Here is a 24,708-nt window from a genome sequence, read left to right on the forward strand (position 1 = left end):
GATGCCATTGCCACCTTGCTCACTGGCTCTCTGCCTGTCAAGCAAGCAAGTGGTAACAATGATGACAAAGAGGAGGAGGAGCGGTGGCAGTGAGAAGATAGAATCACTGAGGGAGGGGGCCCATTGAGGTCTTGCCCAGGGGCCTTCAAAAACCTGAAAACCTCAGCCTTTCTGGGTTCCCTGTCTCCAGTGAGTGACTGCTGGCTATGGTTAATTATTGGGGAGGGAAAAGCACTCTGCATATGACCTCAAGCACTCTTCTCATTGCTACTGCTTGATACCTCTGGAGCTGAGTCCTAGCACTGAAAGGAGTTCAGGAGCTGTGACCTGGGAAGGCCTGGCTCCATCTTGTCATGCTTCCTCAGAAGGCTATTGGAGAAGAGGAGGGAGAAGGCAAGCCAAAGCAGAAAATGCTAAATATGATGGGGTAAGAGGAATGACAGGGCCAGCCCTACCATTAGAAAGAGTGAAGTTGGTGGTTTGGGGTGTCATGAAAAGGCAGCAAAGTATTTGTTATTTAATGTATTATAATTGAGTTTTTACCCCAAGGAAGAGACACTTGTGGGATTTTCTGGCTCAGGTTTCAAAAATAACTTGGTCAGCCAAGGGTACTGTGCAACTTGACTGGAGGTGGGGGAATGGGGCGTTTGCTATTCTACCTCAGGCAGCCGGCCAGAGGAATGAGGACAAGAATATGTCAGGGAGAAAAGGGATATGGGTCTAAGAGGGGTGTGTAAATTAAAGTACAAAAATGTGGTAAAACAGGAAAGAAAGAAAGAAAGAAAGAAAGAAAGAAAGAAAGAGAAAGAAAGAAAAGGGTGAGAATTGTGTGGGGAAAGAAGGAATCTACTTCCGGCCCTTTTCAGAGACATAGGTGCCACTGTCACCTGGGCACCAAAAGTTGTGCACCACTGAACAATAGTGTGAAATCCATCTCTCTCTCCCCCCCCCCCGCCTGAATGTGTGTGTATGTGTTAGGGTGACCACTTACACATCTCTAAAAAAGAGGATATGCATTACTGGAAAAGAGGATGAAAGAGGACTTTGATCTGAATAAAATTGCATGTGTAATTGAAATGCATAGATGTACATTTAGAAAAATGATTATAACCTACTGTAAATATAAATGCAATGTATTTCCTGATAGTGGGGAAGACTGTGAGCAGGTGACCCATGTGTCTGCCAGCTCAGCCTGCTGTTCGGTGGGAGCTGACCGGTGAGAGATTTAGGACAGATAAAAGGAAGGTCTTGTGGAGGCACATTTCTCAATAATCACTAGCTGACTCTGGGCACCATTTGAAATAGGTCTATCACAGTGGGTCATCGCTTTGCCTTTTCACTTCAGAATCAGATATACAAGTGTTTAAAACCAGCACTGTTTTGAGATGATTTTGACACTGATTAAGCCTCAGTTCACTGAACAACTCAACAGATTTGTGATGTAGGCTCTAAAGACCAGATTCAGTGGGCTTTAACATGCATTTCGTGTTTTGTGCATGGTGGTGTTATGCACTGGGCAATTTCAATCCCCCTTTCCACCTCAGCCGCTAATTCAGTTGGAGAGTACATACTTCACATGCAAAAGGTCTCAGTTTCAGTCCCCATTATCTCCTGGTAGGGCTGGGAAAACTCCCTAAAAGTTGCTGCCAGTCAGTGTAGAATCTACACTAATGATACTGAGCTAAATGGACCAGGGTCCTGAATCGGTGTGTGAGGCAGTTTCCTCTGTTCTTAAAAGACGTTTCTGAAGGCTGAGAGATCCTTTACAGAAGCGTTCAAAGCTTCATGAGGAGCTGCAGCCAGAAGGAGAAATAAGAAACTCTTCTGAGTCCACACATACATGCTTTAGGCCATACAACAAACTCCTTGGATCCCAGCTTAGCATTCATAACAGTTTCTAGATAGCATACATTCAGCAGCAAGAGCCCTTACAGAGCAAGGAAATGAGATTCTTTGGAGGTCTGTGGAGCAGAGTAGGAAACAAACATCCACCATTTTTCTATATAGCTCTGGCATAGTGGTGTACGCCTTCTATCCTTTCAAATGAATTATGCTTTTTGAAATAACAAACATCCTGCAACGTGCTAAAAGTTACAGGAGCCCTCTAGTACTTTCCTGAACTGCAGCCTCAGATCTGAATTTTGTGACGTTCACTTCAGTCTCTAATTAGAACGAAAGTATGTCTGAAATGCACGGCAGCCTGAAATGCATCTTGGGGGAAATCTTAAAACATGGATAAATAATTTAGTTTGACAGAAGCAGATGAGAAGGAACAATTTGGAAACTGAGTTCCATTTAGCATGTTATCTCTTAGAGAATGTTCCGACAAGGAAATGTGGAGTGCACTGGGTTAATATCTGATCAGGCCTCTCCCGCACTCTTTCCAAATCTGGACAGGTTAGTTTTTTGACAAGCTGTTGCGTTAATTGATGGAACATTTTCTGTTAATTGCGCTAATTGCTAGAACATTTTGAATTAAACTTATGCAAACATTTGAGGTTGCATGTATTTAAATTAATTAAATTAGGTACTTGTGCAACAAAAGATGTTTTAGTCCCTCTGGCAGAAGTGGAAGCCATATATACATCAAATATATTTTTGGCAGAAGTCAGGGTGGTTTTGCATGGGTTGGGGACTTCACAAGAAACAGCATCTGGATCGGAGTGTGATGAAGTTGGTCAGAGTTTTTTTGTTCTTTAGTAGGACAGAGAAGAGAAGACGCATCCTTTGTGCACACACAATTCTGTGGGTGCATTATGGCACAATGCTATGTATGTTAAGACAGAAAAAAATCCTACAACTCCCAGCATTCCCCAGCCAGCATGTGTCCAGTTTCAACTTAGAAAATAACAAGTTAATTTAATTGCAAAATTAGAGTTTGTTGTGTTTATGCACGTGTCTTGTTGGCTTCTGAGAGTAATCTGAAAGTTTTAAAAGAAATTCCAAAGATGCAGATTTGTAGAGGTTCTGTAATCATGACAATAACAGTACAATCTTATACATGTCTGCTCAGAAGTAAGTTCCATTTTGTTTAATAGGACTTACTCCCAAGCATTTGGTACAGGATTGCAGCCTAATCGGCAGTGAAGTGACTAAATGCTCATTTGCATGTAACTTTTTTACCACCTCCATGACAGTAGGAAAGATTTCTTCTTGTAGTACATCAGTTAAATACGGGCAAACACATGGGAATGTGTGTGTGTGTGTGTGTGTGTGTGTAGGGAGATTATTTTATTACATTGGCACATGGATTGACACCACTTTGATGCCTTGTTAGCAAATAAGGTGATGTGTGTGTGTGTGTGTGTGTGTGTGAATAAATAATACATTTTCACTTGTCTAGACTAACCAAGTTTTTGTTCAGACTTTTGCAAAGGACTCTTCTAAAATTGTTTGCTGTTTGTATAAGTTAAGTATTTATTGCATGCAAACAGAATAAAGTTCTGGCAAACTTCAAAAGACAGGGAGCTCTGAAGCCAGGGATAAGAATTCTGTTTTAATTCTGTGTGTGTGGGGGGGTGGGGGTGGGGGGGTGGGGGGGGTTGTAGCATTTTAATTATATAATTGTATTTTACTATAAATTCCTACTGTGAACCAACGAGGGATACATTTTTGTGAAGGGCAGTATGCAAATACTGTAAATAAATAAATATAATTGCAATTCATGTAAATCACATCTACTAAATGTTGGGGTGGGGAGGCTTCCTATAAAAGAAATAAATCAAATTAAATGAATCTGCCTAATAGTATTTTAGACCCATTTCAAAGTTGTAAGTAAAGGCTATAAAGATACCGCAGTGGAGACCCACAATAGCTCCTATGAAATAACTTGTAGGAACATGGTGCATATCTGTGTAACTGAATCAGATAATTGTTGTCCTGTATAAATGAATTAAAATATGCCTCTGTTTTACTAGCCTGGGTAGTAAACAAAGACATTAGTTGAGTGTTTGCTCTTTAAAATGTACTAAGAGCGATGATGTGTAATTTTACTTTTTGCTGGGAGGAACAAACCTATCATGACTTGACAGTTCCAATCTAAGGAATCAGTTATAGCTGAACTTAATTTTTATTTTATTTTATAGGTGTTGTAAGGAAGAGTGACTTACTCCTTCTGTTTCCCAAGAGTGACATAACATTCTAGATGGTCATTTATAAACCCTGATTAAAAAATAATATGACCTGATATATTTTACAGAAAATATGTAAGAATGGTTGCAGAAGCATTTGCAAATGTGTCTAATGCATAGGAATTTTCATACCTGTTTGTATGAAATTGGAAACACTGGAAATTGCAGCGCCATCGGAATTTTTTTTTTTTAAAAAAACCCCTTCTGACGGGAGTACTGATTTAGCTTTTTTAGTTCACTGTTGTGCTATGGTGAGCAAAAAAAAAAATCAAACTGACAAGAGTGTTTGTTTTTAACTCCATATTTTTACATTGTTTGAACCGCTTTAAAGCTGAGATTCTAAAGGAAAATGCATTATCTAAGTTATAATGTGAGAGTTTTATAACAAGTCTCTCAAGTCTCTGATAAAGAGAGATGGGGGGAATACAAAATTACAACTTTTTATTTTAAAAAGAGCTTTCGTATCTCTATCAATTACAGAATCTCCAGCTGTGGTGGATTACAAATGTGTAAGGATGACTGGGGCTTCAGAGGGGGAGAAGTTGTGCAAAGGGCTCTATTCAGATCAGCTGCATGCCCAAGCTTTTTGCAGATGAATTCATAAGTCATTGCTAGAGTAAGGTCACATCTCCGCTGTGCTGCTTTTCTGTCTCTTTTTTTTTGGTGCCGTTTTTATTTGCATTTGTTACAGTGCTTTGCAACCAGTATTATACATACAGTATCTATCTTGTGCTTGACAGCACAAAACAAAAAGACAGAATCCTGCCCCCAAGAGTTTACAATCTATATTTTGATGGGAGGTGGAAGAACAGAGCAAAGGGAAGGCAAGGCAATGATCTCTCTTCCTCTACCTGGCTCATTTCCACCTGGCTTGGGAGGATGGGATCCTGTCAGACTTCGTATACAATGGCTGCTCCTGCCACTGAAGGTACCTAGAGACTACCGTAGTTTAGGGGTTGTTGCTGGATGCAATGCAACATTTAGTCTTGGATAGGGATGGAGGAGAATGTTGTTTGGTCTGAATTTTTAAGCAAACCAACCTAATTCGTACTTCCTTGGTTAATATGTGGATTGGAACATGGTTATCTTTCAGTTTGCACACTTCTCTGGATTTTGTGATACAGCTTTTGGCTCAAAACTTGAGTAGAAAAATGTGTATGTTATGGAAATCTTTAAAAATGAGTGTGTTAGGGAGAGTTGCATACAAAATGTGTACGTAAGGGAAAATAAATGCATATGGAAATAAATACAAACCTTTTTTGAAATTGCAGGCTGATTCGGAAATGGGACCTACAATTGAATACATGGGAAACCGGCACAGGCCAGAAATGAATTAATCCCTGGTCTTGGATAAGATGTATTATTTTTGTTGCTCTTTAGATTCTGTTTTTTGTATTTCTATTGTTACGCCCTAGTACAAATGATTAGTTTGTACTAATAATTACTATGATCTCAGTTTAATTTTAGTTTATATTTTTAAATATTATGATTATTTAAATGTTGTCTTGTAATAGTGACGCACCTTGAAATGTTATATTTTATTATGGCGCTCTAAGCTGCTTTGAGCATGGTTTACTATGAAAAAGATGCATACACATGAACTGATGATCTTAATGGTGATGAACAAAGCAACAAAGGAAGGGGTAGAACAGGAGAGGCATCATTTCAATTGGAAATTGGGACTATATGTTAAGCCAGAGACTTTAAAGAAAAGGTGTGGTTTTAGATGGGATTTATGGAATGAGTGAAAGAGAGAGAGAGAGAGAGAGAGAGAGAAAGATGGCACCATGTTCTGGAATGGATATTTATCCAGGCACTCTGGGTAGCAGCCAAAGATGGATAGATCAGCCTATTTCTGGTTCATGTCACTTTTGCATGTGTTCACTCATAGGCCCATTTCTATTCATTTAGGGTGGCCACTTAAGAATCACCAAAGCAGAGAACAAAAGAGGACAGTTATTTGCATAAGGTTTGCATATTCTAAGTCATATGTATGCGAATGTAGGCTTTATTATAATTTAAACAGAAATGCAGTACATCTTCACACTTTGTAGTGTGGAAGACTGTGACCAGGTGACCTGTATGCCTTCCTGTTCAGTCTGGTGTTCAGGTGCTCAGTCTTGATGGGCAACCGTTCTTATGGTTCATTATCTTTAAGCTGGAATTGAACAGAACAGCCCTTCAGATACAGGATACCTTCAAGTCGAGGATAGTTCTCCAGCAGCCCTTCAAATGGAGGACTGTAAAAGAGAAGACATGGCAACCCTATTTCTGCATTAATCTGCATTTGTAAAAATGCACACAAAATGCATGTTTAAATATGTATTTGAATTCATGCCGTGTCAGACATTTCTCCTACATTTTTTTTGACCATTCTTTTTCAGTTATTTTACCTATGAGATGGCCAAGGAGTGAGCATAAGTGTCCTGTCCTTCATTATACAATCATCTCTCTGGCAGCTTGTAGCCTCCTTGGCTTTCCGCACTTCAATTAAAGCACAGGGGAAGGTAGCATAAGGTAATTCCTCCCAGAGGGTTTTTTCAGATGGGGGCATGCTGGCAACTGGGGAGGCTGCAAAGCACTGGAGAAATGTGTAATAGAAAGAAAAGCATGCACAGCACCCTCAACCACCTCGCAGTGATTAGGTAAACTCCAGAACCACCACCAAAATAAATACAAAATAAATTATAAAATGCCCTGAGAATGAGGCAGAAAACTGGAAGCCTCTTTCATGGCGTAAGAAAACTTCCGTGGAATCGGAGGACAGATTTAGGCATCGCACCATGTCCACCTCTTCCCTGGATCTGGACTCAATACTGCCTCATCTCACCTGCTACAGGGCTTTAAGAAAAGTAGTGGTATCATAAGCAGCTGTGTTAGAAACAAGATATATCTGCAATTACCTCTCAGAAATATACAGTTTGGAAGACCCCGGGGAACATGCTTAACTCTGAAGAACTGCAACCAGAGCTGAGCTAAAATTTCTCATTAGACATTTTTCTCAGAAAATTTTCCTTTTCTTACTCACCCCTAGATATAAAAGGCTACTTTGCAGAACTTTCTCCAAATGTTCCTTACCGTTCTTTTCTTGGGGGCTGTCTTCCCTCTTTTCCCCACAATGCCCTGGAATGATGCTAGGTATGGGGCATTATGGAGAATGCAAAATTGGGGCCAGGCTGCCAACACAGTTTATGCTGTGACGATGGCAGTGCAAAAAAGCAAAAGCAAAAACACATAAGGAAAAAGAATGAAGCTGTGCCAATGGTGAGCCCTATCCGTGAGAAACTATTGGAAAATTTCTCCTTCCCCTGGAGAAATGCAGTGAAATTCTCCCTGCAATTTCTCTGCCCACAAGGGTGGAGAATTTTGAGAGGCCCTTTGCACACAGCTCTAATTTAAATACATATTTTAAACCTATGTTTTCTCGGAACACACATTTATAAACATATTTTATTTCCAAATATGCATTTATCCCAAATGACACATTTGTAAACACATTTTGATGCATTTGTTTTGAGCCAAGAACTGCACTGCAACATTCTGAGAAGTGCGAAAAACGATGGATGGCTGTGTTCTGATCTGAGCTTTAGTGTGGGGAGGGCAGATCAGGACAGTTCATATGAAAATTCACAAAGATCAATTTCTTGAAGCATCCCTAAAATAGAGAGAGGTGGTTTTTTTTAAGAGAGCAGGATACTTTCAGGCAGCTGAGGGTGATAGAACTGGATGACTGAAGATCCTGCACAGGGATGGGTCAGGATACCAGTGAGACTGTAGCCCTGTTCAGATGTTCTCTAATCATGATTTTCCAGGGTTCTTAATTATGTGGAGAGCCCCCATGTGGAGGGTTTCCTCTTTACAAAGTCACCCTCCACGCATACAGCATTAGAAGAGTGACAACAGAGGGCATGTGGCTGGAGCACTCCCCCTCTTCACGTGTTTAAGCAATGCTGTTAAAGAATGCCTGAGCAGGGCTTGAGTATGTTGGATTTGTGGCCCAGACTTGAGCAGCATTGAAACAGGATCTCACAAATTTGCTAGTGGATGCTGAACTGCTGAATGTTTTCATTGGGGGAATAAGATGTGTGAACCAAATGGGAACCTGTGCCTTTTTCTGTATTCAAGGGAAATATGTACATATGTATCTTCCAAAATCCATATTAGCGTAATACCTCTATTATACCAACCAAAAGACCAGAAAAAAATGTGCAAGCTTTCAATACTTCCAGATCTATTCATCAGGCAAGATATTACACAACGCAGGTTTGTGTGTGTGTGTGTGTGTGTGTGTGTGTGTGTGTGTTGGGGAAAAAATAGAGGAGAAAGAAACTGACTTGATGGTGAAGCCACATTATCTGTATCTTCAATGTTCCAAGGTTGAATTGGGGAGGAGGGATCCAGCATTCAAATTAGGCTATGCAGTTCACAGGGTTTCTGGGACAAAGAAAAGGGAAAATCTTGGATTCTCCATTTTTTAGAGCACCTCTCTCTATATATACCTGCCCAAAGACTGAGATCTGTTGGAGGGGCCCTCCTCTGCATCCCGCCAGTGCGAGACATGCACTATGATGGGACGTGGGAGGGGGCCTTCTCTGCTGGGGCACCCCGGTTGTGGCATGACCTTCTCTTGAAGGACTGATTGGTGAGTACATTGGTTTTATTTCTGTGCCAAGTGAAAACATAGCTTTTACCCAAGCCTTTGAGGGCTAAATGCATTCCCTAAAGTAGCACACTGTTTTAACTGTTTTAGGGTGCAATCCTATGGCCGCTAGTCAGTGGTTAGATGGCCTTAGGATTGGTTGGTTCCTGGGAACCGAACTTGGAGCCCACGCTCCGAGTTCAGTTCTCAGAGAAGCAACCTGCATCCCCTCCTGTGCTGCCTCATAGGCAGCGCTGATTGGCCCCGCACTCTGCGCTTGGAAGAGCAGCACAGAGCGGGGGAAACCGGGCATTCCTGGGGGAGGGCCACGGCAGGGAGGTTGGAAGTGCCAGGACAACACTTCCTGTGCCTACCTGGGCCTACCCCACGCTCTGAGGTCCCGCAACTAGACAGCCAAAATTGGCTATCTAGCCGTGAAAGCAGGGCAGCAGGAGTATGGAGGAGCTGTGCTCCTCACCACTCCTCCCACCCTGCAGTGGATGGGTGGTCACCCCCAGGGTTGGAGGTGACCGTCAATCCCCATGGGATTGCTCTCTTGTTGTTTTAGATTTTAATTCGGCTTTGGCTGTTGGGCGGTATAGAAATGAAATTAAATAAATAAATAAATAAATAAATAAATGGTATTAGCTTGTTTAATGGCATAATATGTTTTTAGCTGTTTAAATTATTTTTTTTGAATACTGTTTACATTGATTTTATCTGTATGCTGCCCTGAGATCTTAATGATATAGGGTGGGATATAAATGTTTTAATTTTTTTAAAAACTTAAAATTGAGGTATTATGGGAAGTGTTTTCCATCCAAGACGAACCACACAGTCAGGTCTTTATATTAACAAAGCAGAAGATTATTGTAGATGATGTTCTGGGTTTAAAAAGTTAATTGCAGTGAAATTGAGTTGTTTTACCTAGTAGTTGGAGGGGATGAACCCTCAGTGAATAAAGTCCCAGCTTCTAGTAGTATAACCCTCTTCCTCCAGTGTAGGGCCCTGCTGTAGAACAGCTAAGTTTGGTATTCCCCAAGTCTTTAGCCATTCTACAGTGAGATGCTACATTGGAGGAAGAAGATTTTATACCATCAAAAGCTGGGACATAAAAAAGCAACACAGCTACCTTTGCTTTTTATGTATTTATCCGGAAGTTAACTGTTTCCAAACTCTTCTTTGCCAGGGCCTGCTGCCGGACATTAGGAAAGGGAGTTGATCAATTTCTCATGATCACTGTCATGTCTTCAACCTTTATTTGGAAGCATGCATGCCTCTGGATGTGTGCCCTCCCACACACACAAGGAAATTTCACTAATCTTATTGAAATACTTTTAACCTTCCTTGAAATGCTCATGGATGTTTTGCTTCAGCAGGCCCGACAGATTTATCTCTGTTTTCATTTTAGGCAAAATTCAATGACAGCTTAAAGCGGAGCCATAGCCAGGCTATGACACAAAAGTTCAAGGGCTTTTGAGGGGTGGAGGGGAACACAGTGGGTGCTGAGGAAGACAGATTATTTGTACATTTGATTAGCTGAAAGGGATCGCCTTGTTTACTACTTCACAGGAAACAGACGCTCCTCACCTTCACTTCCATATTGTTTGAATAATAGGATTTTCTAGATGTCTTAAAGTTCATGTGTGGGGCAGAAGCACAGTGTTCAATAATTATAATGGTAATTTTTGCTTAAAAATTGAAGCTGAAGGCGGAGAGACAGATTAAAAAAAAAAAATCTCTCCAGGGTGCAGAAATGTGGACTTGTGACTTGGATTTAGGACCAAATTAAACAATGGGTTGGATCCAGATTTGTAAATCTTCTTTCATTACCCTTGGGCCTACTTTTTCTCACTTTGTCTGGATTGTACCACTTCAGACTGCAGATGGGGTGGATTTGCATAGTTCAATCCTCCTCTGTACAGAAACAAAAACCCAGCCAATGGTAAACTAGATGTCACACAGAAGGCTAGGCTAGAATCCTTTCCCTGACACCTATAGTTCCTTGTGATATTTTTTGTACGAAGGAACCCAAGTGTCAGCCATGGGTTGTGTGGCTGGTTTTTAATGAGTGCTTTTCATTCTTGTTCAGCTCTTTGGGGATGCTGACATCTAGATGATGTGGATTCATCTCAGATGGGGTTGATGGATACAGCCAGTGTGGTGTAGTGGCTAGAGTGTTGCACTGGGAGTTGGGAGGTCCAGGTTCTAGTCCCCACTTGGCCCTGGAAGCTCACTGGATAACTTTGGGCCAGTCATAGACACTTAGCCCTACCTACCCCACAGGGTTGTTGTTGTGAGGATAAAATGGAGGGGAGGATTATGTACACTGCCTTGGGTTCCTTAAGGAGGAAAAAAGGCAGGATATAGATGTAATAAATGCGCAGTGCAAAAATGGGATTGGTTTGCAGAGTATCCTGCTTTAAGGACTGAGACTTAGATTGGATGGTCTACATGTACCCTGCAATCCTAGTACTCTAGGATTTTTCATTTATTGCAGAATGAAGAAAGAGAAGGTGGTTTTGTGACTCAAAGTGGGAGAATTGTGAAGAACACCTGTTGTGCGAAATATTCTTGATATATGTTATCCATGAAATAATTATTTCATGTTAGTCCATGAAATAATGCCCAGAGTCCAACATTTGGCCCTCTCTGTGCATCAGCTTTCTCTGTATCCACCATTATGCATGAGTCAGACTTTGTTTCCTGAATGTAACAAAAACATTAAAAAATGTCCTCATTTTCAGACATTTGTAGTAATGAAATAAGGGTACGTTGGATTATGTGTATATCAGCTTTCTATATAGTGCAGATGTTCCTCAACAATTTTGTTTGGTGAATGAGTCAGCGAATGAGTCAGTGAGGCCCAAATGTTGATACGCAGAGCTGCTGAGCTGCTATGATAAATAGGTATCACAGGGTAATGGCTCATTGACAGAGCACTTGCTTTGCATGCCAAAGGGCCCAGTTCAACCAGTGGTGCAGCTAGGGCTGGACTTTGGGGGCCAAAGCCCAGGGTCCCACCCACATGACTACCCAGAGAGTGGCAGGAGATGAGGGCATCAGGGCAGTGGAAGCAAACTCCATCTTATTCCTGTAGTCACAATGGTGTTATGATTAAAGCGAGCTTCAAACGCACAACTACATATGCTCAAGGGATCAGGGCTGGCAAATATTCTACATCCCAGGAATGTAGAAGCAGTTGCAAAGCATAGAATGTCGGCAGGGTGGTGGAAGAGAAATGTTAGTTGTGCATAGTACAAGTGAAGTAACACACAGTAGAGACTAGTGGCTCCAATTTCAATTTCCATTCCGGGTTGCAGTCAGAACCCGCCAGAACTTTAAAGGAGCTATTTAAGGTGCTGAACCTTATCCCCAAAATAGGTTCAGCACCTTGGATAGCTCCTTTAGAGTTCTGGCTGGTTCTGACTGCAACCTGGAATGGATTTACAGCCCCACTGAAATCGGAGCCACCAGCCTCCACTGGTAATACACAAGGCCATTTAAGGGGGCCTCCTTAAGACCATTAAGACCAAGGTCTAACATTACTCAGCTGCACCATTCAGTTCAATGCCTGGCATCTCCAAGTACCTCTGGGAAAGGCTACTGCCTAAAATTCCAGAGAACAGCTACCACTCAGTGTGGACAGTGTAACACTACATAGATCAATGTTCTGACGGTATAAGGCAGCTTCATGTGTTTTACATGTGTGTTTAGGCTATATATGTATGTGTGTGTGTATTGGTGTCTTTTTGTCATACATCGGGTGCGCAGAAGGTAGATCTAAGGATGGTGTGGGTGCTCGGCTAAGCCCAGGAGTCCGGCGAACTCTCCCCTGCTCACGCCTCTGGGCTGCACCCATCAATCTGCTACCCCCGCTCGCCTCCTGCCCCACACTCGCCAAGCTGTCTCCACCTACCTGGAGCTGTTCCCGAGTGCCTGTCAGTCCTGCAGTCGCCTTTTTTTTTTTTTGCAAAATGGCAACACGGGAACTTCCATGAATGTAATAGTGTGCACATAGCAGCTGTAAAGGCCCTGTCTATGCAGTATTACAGGTGTAAATTAGCCATTTACATCTGCAGTGTTGTGTAGAAGGGGACTAATGGGCCATTTATGCCTGTAATATTGTGTAGAGGGGGCCTTTACAGCCACTATGTGTGCAATTTTACATTTACGGAAGTTCCCGAGTCGCCATTTTGCCAAAAAAAAAAAAGTGACTGCAGGAATGATGGGCAGTCAGGAACAGCTCCAGGTAGGTGCCCCTGGCTTGGTGAACATGGGGGAGGGGGCATGTGAGCAGGTCTGGGGGCATGCGAGCAGGGGTAGCAGCTGGGAGGGCACCCGGAGAACCTGGATGGGGTTTGTGTTGCCATCCATCCATAGATAGATCTGGATCAGTAGGTCTCTGGGTGATTTTCAGTAAGATTGGGAGGGATTTCTGACTCCCAGTTGTTTGACAATAGCAGCAACAAAGTGACATCCCTGCCACTGCCCTATATTCTAATGCTTGTATCTGGGTTCAGAGTTCTGTAATTGAAAGTGTATGTATTTGCACCAGATTTGGGGTGATGGGTCTCAAAATAGACCCTGCAAGCCAGAAGCCTGCCAACCCTGGTCTATATTCCCCCTGGCCTGTGTACTGTGTGTGTTGTAGTAGTAGTTCTTGTTGTAGTTTGGGCTGTCGTCGTCATCTTAAAAACAAAGGGATGGAAATAATAATTAATAAAAGAAAATATACCTCACAGATTGACAGGTCCACAAAGACAGAAGAGTTAGATATCACAAAGAAAAATATGTTAGCACAACAACGAGAGGTGGACAGAGGAGCATTTTGGCATGGCTGAGGCAAAGAAAAATTAGTGTGTCAAAGTGTGTACAGGTCACATCACTTTGCTGAATCGCTGCTATCAGGAGGTAAAAAAAGGAACAACTTAGAGCTTTCTGTGGATCAGCTGTACAGGGACTGTTTAGTTTTTCTTATTGTATTTCAGATTGCTCTGGGACTTAACTACTTTGCTTTTACATAGTGCAACTGACATTATCAAGGCGCATTGTACATTTTACAGTGGAAATGCAATTTTCTGTTTCCGCTTCAATCCTGGGAATGCTGGCATTTTCCAGCCTGTCAGACAAATGAGTGCTCAGTAGGACATTTAGGTCTGTCTTTCTATCTAATCTATCTAATCTATCTCATTTCTAAAGTGCCCATCACCTTGGCATCTAGGTGTAACCTTCCTGTCCAAGCCTCTTTAGCTGGGATAATTTAGCTGAGTCCTAAGAGAGTTCAAATGCCTCCTGATCAGGTTGGAACTATTTTTATAAGAATGGATTCAAAACCCATGACTGTAATGGGTTCAGTATTGCTCCTCCCAGTCTACACAGTTGGCTACAGTATTTGTGGGTGTTTATAATAGATATATTGATTCCATATGGACCCATGGCTGGCTGGAGCCCACCAGGAAAAAAGCCTTCAGTGTGGTGGCCCCCTTCCTGTGGAACTCCCTGCCTTTGGAGGTCAGGCAGGTGCCAATGTTGTGTTGCTTCTGGCACCCTTTGAAGACATTGTTATTTCAGGAAGTCTTTCTCGAGTGATCAGCCGTGGTCGGTTTATTAAATTTGGTCTTATCAGAACTTGTTTCTTTAAAAAATGTTTTAATTGCTTTAACATGGTGTTTTATTCTTTTATCTTTGCTGTTCGCTGCTCCAAAATTTTGCGGTGGAACGGTATATAAATATTGTAAATAAATAAATAAATTTCAGTCCATGAGAAATAATTTAGATAATCAGAAGAGCTTATGTGCATGCATAGTGGTTTTGATAGGGGACATTTGCACACCTAGCTCATAATCAAGTGCTGCAATGCACCCTTGAGGCCATTCCACAGAACTGGTGAGAGAGTAGGTATGAGTTGGACTTACTCCACCCACTTCTAGAACTCATATGAGAGAAGAATCCATGCATATCAATAGAGTGTTCACATTGAATATTGCAGTTGTCACTTATGGGCCCTGATTCAAAATTGTGGTAGCCATTCCTAAGTCAACCATGCTCTCAACAAATCTGCTAATGAGTTACATTCTTACATGAATAAGCACTATAGGTTGGATCCAAAGAAACATTTCCTCTGGAAGTTTCCATAAATCAAAAAGGGGGAAGGTGATTTTCACCATTGCCTCTGTGCCCTCCCACAGTCTGTTCTCGAGGGTTGGGTAGCCACCATTTGCAGAAGCCTCTGCTGAATCAAAGCCTTTCCCATGTACATAAGTCCTTCCGTTCATGGAAGAGCATGTTTGGATCCAACCCTATGTATTTTCATGATGTTTCAGTCTTTCTGCACCAAACCATCTGTATTTCCATTTGCACCAAACTATCTTAATTTGGGTAAGCAAAGCTCACATATTAAACTATCTGTATTGATTTTCTTATGTTGATCATTTAGTGCCAAACCATCTTTACTCTGGTAACTAACAGCATGTACCACAACTGTTTATGCTGCCTCAAAACTGCTAGCATGATTGTGAGCGATGTGGGTCATCTGTGAAAATGTCTGAACCTTTTAATCTAAAGTGAAAAATTTATAATACTGAACAAATTGGAATACCACTGGAACTCATTACAATTCTAATTGGCAGACAGATTTTCTATCAAAATCTACTGTTCCAAGATCAAGAACTGGAAGTGAGAAACAAAATTCCCCCAGCAGGTTTCATACATGATCCACTGTTTTTAAAAAATATTTCTACTGTATAGAATATATGTACACGCCCCGCGCCTCTCATCTGTCTATCTATATCAGTTATATAAAGAGACAATAAAGAAAAAGAAGATTAATTGGCATTACAAAACATCTAAGGCTCATCAGGTCAGTCTCCAATCTATGATTATGAAATCCATTGAAGATTAAAATAAAAAGGGCAAAATCAATACAAGATCTTATGGTGTCTTACAGCTTTTACCGTAATATAATTTACAGGGCAATCCTTATGCATGCGTACTCAGAAATAACTTCCACTATGTTCAGTGGGCCTACATTCAGGTAAGGATGCATAGGATTACAGCTTTAGATTGTTATATGATTATATTACATTATTAAGATACCTTCATCCTGGTCTTTTACACCATTGTCAATACTTGTTTCTTGACACTGTCTTGTAGCCTAATTTCATTTTGGTATCAGACAAATTGTTTTGTTTTTTCTCTCAAAATAGTTTGCTCTACATTTATTTCCTTCTTACAGGAAATAAAATAAGTGAGCTTATTCATCATAAGTATATGGCACATCTTTATGCTCCATTTTGCTGCCATTCCAAACATTCACTGGTGTTGCTTTTTTAATTCTTCCAGGAGGTTTTAATTTGGGGATGGGGGACTGTTAGTCTTGCTGTTAGTCTGGTAAGAAAGAATGTCTATGATTCTGAATAGTACTCTACATTTTTTAATATTGTCTCTGATCTCTGCACCACCTTTTGGATAGTGTCTTTCAAAGTTTGGGTAAAGACAGACATAATAAAAGTGACAGGCAATTGGATCGTACTTCTGCTTCTCTGTAAACAAATCCTTTCCCCTCACTCCTGGGGTGACCTCTAGATACACAAACATTCTTGGAGTATTTCAGCTTATAAAGGGAAAAACCAGCTGTTGAATGGCCCTATTGAGCCCTATTGCATAATCAAAATAAGCCACCGTGGCTTATTTAAATTGCAACATGTGCTGAGTGTGTGCCATGCATGATCTTCTGTAATTGCCATCCGTGCATGGCTTGTTGTGTCATCCAAACCCAAGTGACATGGCTTCTTGGAGAGAAAACAACCCTCCAATGACCCATGGGCTGTTGTAGGGTTATTGGAGGGTTGTTTCCCCCTCCAACCAGCTACGTCACCCAGATTTGGACGACAAAACATGCCACGCCCAGGCAGTTATGGAATGTTATGGAAATTGCACCTGGCATGTGACATGATTTAAATAAGCCTCCGTGGCTTAAGCCACCGTGGCTTATTTTCATCATGCAAATGAGGTCATTGTCACCTAGCACCTGTGACATCCCTAACCTATACCACTCCCAGTCCCAAAAACAGTTTTAGAATTATTTTTAAATTATTTTGAGGGATGTGTGTGTGTGTGTGTGTGTGGTGGTGGGGGGTAAGTTGAAGAGTGAAGATATATGCAAATAAAATGTACAGGCAAAGCACCTTGGATAGCTCCTTTAGAATTCTGACTGGTTCTGATTGAAATCTGGAGCGGATTCACTGCCCCACTGACATAGGAGCCACTGACATCTGAGCCACTGAGGTTGATACAGTATTTGACTTGATACCATGCATGTCTGTAATACAAACTGCAAGGGTGAAGAACCTACTATGGGTGAAGAACCTTCACCGTGGATGAAGAACTTACTATGAAGGTTCTTAAAAGCCGTCATCTAGTTTCACCGCATTGGTCTGAGCAGCCAGCACAGTTTCTTTGAGAAATCATATAACCATAACTTAGCCTGTAAGGGGGTCTTAAAATAGGGGTAATAAACCTGTGCCCCAAGTGCCACATTACCCTTGGCCTTGTTTCATGTGGTCCTAATTTCTTGCAGCTTACAGAGATGGGGTGGCACAGAGAGGCAGAGAGTGTGCTATATAATGGGAGATATAATGGGAGATATAATGGGATAGATATAGATATTGATATAGATATACACACACACACATATATATATATACACACACACACACACATACACACATACATACATACATCCACACACACACATACATACATACACACACACGTGCGCACACACACACACACTGTTGCAAATCCCACCCACTTTGGGCTCTCTGGCACTGCCCACTGCTGGTGTGTGGTCCCTGGCAGATTACCCCCCCCCCCAACAGACTGTGGCCCTAAACATGAAAATGTTCCCCGCCCCTATCTTAACCCTAGAATGCTGGGTTCAGCTGATACAGGTCACAACTGAAAAGCCTGTCATCTCAGCAGAAAATCCAGATCAGCTGTAGTGTATATCACTGAACAGGCTGATGTGCAGCACAGCAATGTGTTCAAGTGGCCCCCACTTCCCCCGCTCCCCCAGCTGAGCCTGGCTTGCTGCAGGTGTTTTTAAGGACCCAGGAGACCCCTGAGAAGAATAATTGGCATGCACTAACCATCCTGTTTGTGTTCATCTGTGATTGCATCTGCATTTCCACATGCAGACATCCTGGCTTTGGCTGTTTAGCCTGATGAGGACACTCTAGCTTGGATCGCATGTAGGATGTAGGCTTTCTTATCTGGGAGATGGGGCTAGCCACATGCGGCAGGCCGGGGGAAGCAGGTCATTGAGAATGCAGCAAACGTCACTTTCTCTGCTGCAATTGAATTTGATTGGAACTGTGCAGATGCATCTGTTCCTCACCCACCCCTCCACTGTTCCCATGCACAGGTTGAAAATGGCTTTGTAAACCTACCCCACAATGATAATTTCATTGAGAGCCAGACATTTCAGACGTGACAGTGATCCCTAATCCCCTCTGGACTCACAGCGCTGGGATTTCAAACCTGCAGCCTCTGGATTTGCACAGGGAGAGTAAACTATCACATCAGCTATTCTTTTAATCCTTTAATGACCGAGAAAGGTGAATGACTCTTTGTGTGATTTAATTCCATCTCCCCTGAGTTGTCAAGGACCCAAAGTGGAGATACGATGCCATTTTGTAGACAAGGTGCAGGTTTTCTTTTGTATTATTTGCAGGATTGGCTCAGTCAGGGTTGACACTTGTAGCTGCTTGCTCTAAAGTGTAAGTGATGGGGATGGACGAATCTATCCATTTTACTTTCTCCCACATTCAGTTTTTTTTTTTTAAAAAAATCCCAAGTTCTTTCCATCCTGTTTATGAAGAAATATGCAAATTTTGGTAAGTTCTGAATAAACAACAAACCAAACAAAGTTCTCACCAATCTTCACCAGCCAAATTCAAGAAGTACAGCTATTCCCAGCATGCCCGCTATGTAGGTGTTAGGTGATGAGCCTGTCAGAAAAAAAGGAGTGGCCACCCTAATTCAGCATCACAAACATGGACAATGAATAACTAGGGATTCAAATGCAGGCTTTTAAGAGCTAAACACCCAAAGCCTGTAGAGGCCTAGATGGATGAATCTGCCAGTTTTGCTTTTATGAAGAAATTTGGGGAAGTTATTATATTTAAAAAGCACTGGACAAAATTCTCACCCATCTGTAATAACTGGCGTGGTGAAGAAATGAATGGGTACACTTGCCTCCACCAATGATCATAACATAATGCCTGATGTGGGCCCACTAGGGATCCTGGAGAAATTCGAGACACACTAAAATGAGCTCAGATTTCTAAGAATTTGACCTGCGGACTGACCTGCGGAATCCTCTGCGGAGCGACCTCCTCAGGCCGCGCGGAGTCCGTGGACTTTCGGATGATTTTTTTACTTTCCTGAAATTTATGCATATAAATTTGTAGGAAAATACGTAAGTTTTTGCTGAGGAAATGTTGACTGGAATAGTAAATGTTACATACGAAGGTAAATTATGTAAATACGTATGTAAATACTTATGTAATTATTTACATTTTTTTCCACAAGACGGGAAAAAAATATTCACATCTGTCTGTGAGCGGACGAATGAACAAAAGGCACCTGACATTCTGCGAAACACAGACGGAGCAGATTTTACACAGTGTGTACATCCCTAGGGCCCACCATGAAGTTGGCCATTCATGAAGGATGTAGGGATGTCAGAGGAATCTTTGTGGGGGGTGGAGCTCAAGGAGCTTTCCTTGGCTCAGTCCCCGGACTTTGGTCCGTTTTCTGCTAGCTGGCCCAATTCGGTCTGCAGCATGTTGGGCCAGTTAGCAGATTTTCTGTATTTTCAATTTGTACAAATGACAGCCGTAATTTGTGCAAATTACACAAATTTGTGCAAATTATGGCCACAATTTGCTGAAATCTCTATTTGCACAAATTGTGGCATGACAAAAAAAAATCCACAAACAGGCCCCAGAGTTTGGGGAAGACCTGTTGCCTTGCTTGCAAATGCAAGATGAGTAGGGCAGGCAGCAGAAGTCCATTGAGCTCAAAAAGGGCCAGATTTCCAAACGCCGGACATCTCTAGCAGGGGGATGAATTATATTGTCTTCTGTTACTTTGTGTGTGTGTGTTATCACTCATATTCAGTCTTCTGTACCTACAGACACAGCTTGGAGTGTCCGCATAACCATCTGAACTGGACCATAGTAATTCCTATGACAATAGCAACTGCCTTTATGATTTAACACCCAAGCAGTCTCAACTATGTGAAAATCATTGTGTACAAAACAAAGTGCAGGTAATTCTCAGCTCCTGTGTGGCATCTCCCAGACAGCAGGTCATGGAGATTTTATTGGCATATTTGTGCAGTGAAATCCTGGATTCTGTGATCAAAACTAGAGCTGAAAGACGTGCGGTGGGTTGCACGTTTTGTGAAAACATTTGGCAGCTGTGAAAAGCATCTTTGCTCCCTTTCGGAGCAAGCCTGAAAAGAATCCTAAAAAGAAAAAGTGTTCACCCATTCTGAATAGATTGGCTGCTTACGCATCACCAAAAAAAGGAGGAATGGCAAAGAGAACTTGGATTTGTATACAATTTGCATATGCTCATTTGCATTACCATATGTAAATGCAGATTTGGAAATATTTACTGTAATTTAAATCAGAATACAATACATCTTACCATAGCGGGGAAGACTGTGACTGTTTGTGTGATGTACAGGTGCTATTGATGGAGAACTTTATGGCCCCAGCTCTACCTTCTCACGGATGTTTATCTTTAAATCAGATTTGGAATACACAGCCCTTCATATAAAGGATGCCTCTGCTGAGACCCCTTTGAATAGAGGACTGGCCTCTGTAAGACAGGACACAGTGACATGGTAATCCTAATTCAGAGGGAGAGCAATGATTATTAAGGCAGCATTGCCCCCATTCCAGTTCAGCTTCCTTTGACCTCAGTAATTTATGCAATGGTACCATTTATCCAATAGCATGGATGCCTTGACAATCTTCAGCTTGTGTAGTAAGATAAAAAACCCAACTCTGGCTATTTCACATTGTGATACCATCATCTTTATTGCACGATCACCAACTGGATGAGGTCATTATTATCAGCAAGAACCACCAAATGTTGTATGTGCTGTATGTTAATGGAACGGAAGCAGCAGCGGACCAGGAACAGACAATAAAAACTAGTGAGAAGGGGAGCTGCCAAATATTTTGCCCATCAAAACAACAGCACTTCCCCCGCCACCCCCAAATGAAATAGTTTGCCATGATAAAGTATAGCAAGGGCAACTTTGGGAGGTCCAGGGGTAATTTTCATCTCCGGACCACCCCTATGGGCCACCACCCCCAAAACCAAGGAATTAAAATGGTGTCCATAGTGGCTACAACAGGTCAAACTTAGCCTGTTCACAATTTTGACCTTTTTGGCATTCGCATTCCATAGCCACTGTGGACACCATTTTAAAAAAACACTTAAAAATTAATTTGGGGGGCAGGAGGGGTGACAGGAGCCACGTGCAGTCCATGAGCCAGATGCTGCCCACCCCTGAATTATAGGTGCTCTAATGTACTGTAAATAAATACATAAATAAATAAGAGCATAGCATAGACACAAACATTGAAAAGCAGCCATGATTTCCTAACAATATGTGGCAGCTGAGAAACTGCAGTGCTGATGGTCGTCGTAGATGTAGATAGTGCATACCAGAACTGTCTACCTAACAAAGCCACCGAGTAACATTGTCACAAAGTCCAGTTCTAAAAAGCAGTTGTGATTTGGGGTGCTAAAATGAAAGGATCAAACCCTTTTTTTCCTCCCCGCAAATCTGTGCTCTATCCTAGGCTTTCCAAGTCTGGTGCTTTCCAGATGTTTTCAACCACATCTCCCCGCATTCTTGATCATTGTCCACGCTGGCTGAGATTGAAGTCTAAAATTTCTTGAGTGCACCAGGTTGGGGAAGGCTGCTCTGTGCCACTCCCTTGGCTTTTAACTTCCTTCTGGTGTTTTCCATTTGGTCATCAGTCAGACCTGCATGTCATGATTTTGTAAATATTCCTCAATCTCTCTCTCTGCCCTCCATAATGAATATCTGTTTTGGACTGAAACATTTTGGCAGTGGTGCCAAAAGAAAAAGTGGCAAGAGCACTGAAATTCTAGTAATCTGATCAAATATCCCATTCATCCAATGGTAGGTGGTGCCTTGACAACCTTCACATGCAGAGCCTGGCTAGTAAGGAAAAATAGCATGTTTCCAGGAAGAGCCATCAAGTATAGTTCATGGCTTTGCAGAAATAAAATATACTTAGCAACAGATTTTGTTGGTTGGATGTAGGGATGTACACGTAGTGGCCTTGGATCATAACTAACAAATTGTGTGTGTGTTGTAGCACTCTTGTATAGTTCCCATTCATAGCAGTGTAGTTTACACAGGGAATTATTCTAGTGGATTATGCCTGATGTCAGCACTTGATTATTCTGTGCAACACCTTCCCTGCTAAAAAGGTACAAATTTGGCTCAAGGGAAGTTAACCAGAATTCAGTATTTCTAATGAATGTTCAGTTCTGGACTTTTGGATTGCAAATGCCAAAAAAATCCTTGCAATTTCTTAACTTACCAAATTCTACAGCTGGTTTAAAACACACACACACACACTGGAATCAATATTGGAATGTACGAGATGATATCATGATAGGGAATTGCAGAATGGAAATCTAGACAAAAAGGTGTGGTGCAGTCAAGAACAGAGATTAAAAAAAGCCATATTTGCAAAATTCGCCAAAACTCTGTTCGCCATTCAGGTTTTAAATACAACTTATCAAATATGAAATTAAATGGTGAACTTGGAAACTTCCCCTCAAATTCAAATTCTGTGATATAGACTTATTAGCACGTCTTATTTTTTTTAATGAAATCCCATGAGCTGTCAGCTGTCAAAAACAAATAATACAACTGAATGTATAAATTAAATGCTAAATGCCATTGCATGTTAGCTGTCAAATACTATCAAGCACAAAATCCATTGCATGTCTACTGTCAATTGCTGTCCACCATTTGCATGCCGGCTATCACATACTGTCAAATATTAGTGTCATTTCATGTCAACTGTCAAATTCAAGCTACTTGTCAGTCATGTAACTTACTAAATGCCAATGTATACTAACTATCAAATGCTGTCAAATCAAATATCAAAGTCAACTATCACATACTGAGATCCAGTATATTGGATGTCAAATAAAGATATCAATTATTGGATTAATATTCTGCAAATGTTTGAATATTCCGAGAATATCTACTGCATATTCAACTGGTTTTGGAAAATAAGGCTCTAAGGGTTAAATCCTATGTATGTTTAGACAGAAAGAAGTCCTACAACTCCCAGCATTCCCCAGCCAGCATACTGGCTGGGGAATGCTGGGAGTTGTAGGACTTCTTTCTGTCTAACCATGTATAAGATTGTGCCCTAAAAGACTGAGATTTAACATATCTATATGACCTCAACCTGACATATTCTACCACAGCCTTTTTTAAAAATCAGTTTTTTATTGTGAGTTTAAACAAAACAAACGAACAAAAAATAACAAAACCAAAAAATTTAAAATATAACAACATACTCTGAAGTCTTCAGTTTCAAATATTACAATATTCTAAGGGGGAAAGGAAAAAGAATAGATTACACATAAACTTCAGTAAAAGTAGACCAGATATCCAAATATAAGTCCATTCGCAAGTGACGCCTATATACCACTTTTTCAAATGTTGCTAGTGTTAAGTCTTCAATCCATTGCATTATAGGTGGTGAGCTTTTATCCTTCCAGTATTATAGTATCAGTCTCTTAGCAGCCAAGAGGGTGTGAAAAATCCATTTATGCTGACCGTGTGTTACATTCCAAAAAGTAGGTAGTTTAAGAGAACAAGCACATCAGTAAATATTAAAGAGCTTTCCAATACAAAGTTTATCCATATGGTAAGTTCCTCCCAAAAGGAGGCAACTATTGGGCATTTCCAAAACATATGAATAAAAGAAGCATTAACTGCATTACACCTCCAGCAATTAGCCAAGTTTGACAAACCTTCGTTAAAGAGACGTTGTGGCATTCAATAGACACAAAACAAGTTTTTGCTGAATAAGACATAACTGGAGGTCCATAGAGATATCAGATACAGATGCCAAAACAGCGGTCCATAGACAAATAGGACATTCCAATTCCCTGTCCCATTCCTGCTGTACAACCTATGTATCATATTTATTCACTGATAAGTATTTATAAACATGAATTGTGGGTCGATATACCAGGTCAGCTTCAATGCTACCACAACCTTGTAGGCTCTTACGTTCTTCACAATTCTATATATTGGGTTGGATCCCAGAATTGCATGGAACAGAACTCCACAAACTGGATTCTCCCACAGGTGGAAGGCCCCCCCACACACACTTTTCAGCCCCCCCCCCATGCCCCTGAAAATCTGTTCTGGAGGGTTTCAGGACCCTCTGGAACAGCATGGGGCGTGGCACTGGGTCTACGGCGGGGGGGGGGAATTGCTGAACATCATCCCCCCCCCCTTGCGATCACAGGAGTATCTAGTTAGTGGAGTGGGAGACTTTGCTGGATCTGACTCAGTGTCTGCAAACGGAGCCATTCCATTCACGGAACAGAAAATCTGGTTCCAACCCATGACATTCAAACCATACGGGGAGACATTATATTCTGCTTTATACCAAATCAGACTATTGATCCCAGGCCCAGTCTCAGTACACAGCATCCTCGGCAGCTGCCCTGATGCTGCAGCAGACTCCTCTGCTTAATCCTGCTTGTCCCCCACTTTTAAAAAATAAATATAAACAGTCAGCGCTACATTGAACATTGGGTGGCTTGTTCTGAGAGCTGCTG

General features: G+C 41.5%; 1 protein-coding gene and 1 long non-coding RNA gene across 2 annotated transcripts in view; both read left to right on the forward strand.

Annotated features, from left to right (window-relative positions):
- The window catches only part of TSHZ2 (teashirt zinc finger homeobox 2), a 488,278-nt gene that overhangs the window by 17,660 nt on the left and 445,910 nt on the right, over positions 1 to 24,708 (forward strand). The window lies entirely within an intron of this gene.
- Positions 4,844 to 24,708, forward strand: part of LOC146348859 (uncharacterized) — a 97,450-nt gene continuing 77,585 nt past the window's right edge. Inside the window, exon 1 of the long non-coding RNA XR_014790741.1 lies at positions 4,844 to 5,058. This is a non-coding gene — a long non-coding RNA (uncharacterized LOC146348859). The remainder of the gene's footprint in view (positions 5,059 to 24,708) is intronic.

The sequence above is a fragment of the Heloderma suspectum genome, chromosome 4 (genome assembly GCF_057233095.1).
Source record: "Heloderma suspectum isolate Gila_16-S chromosome 4, 16-S_ref, whole genome shotgun sequence".
Lineage (NCBI taxonomy): Eukaryota > Metazoa > Chordata > Lepidosauria > Squamata > Helodermatidae > Heloderma > Heloderma suspectum.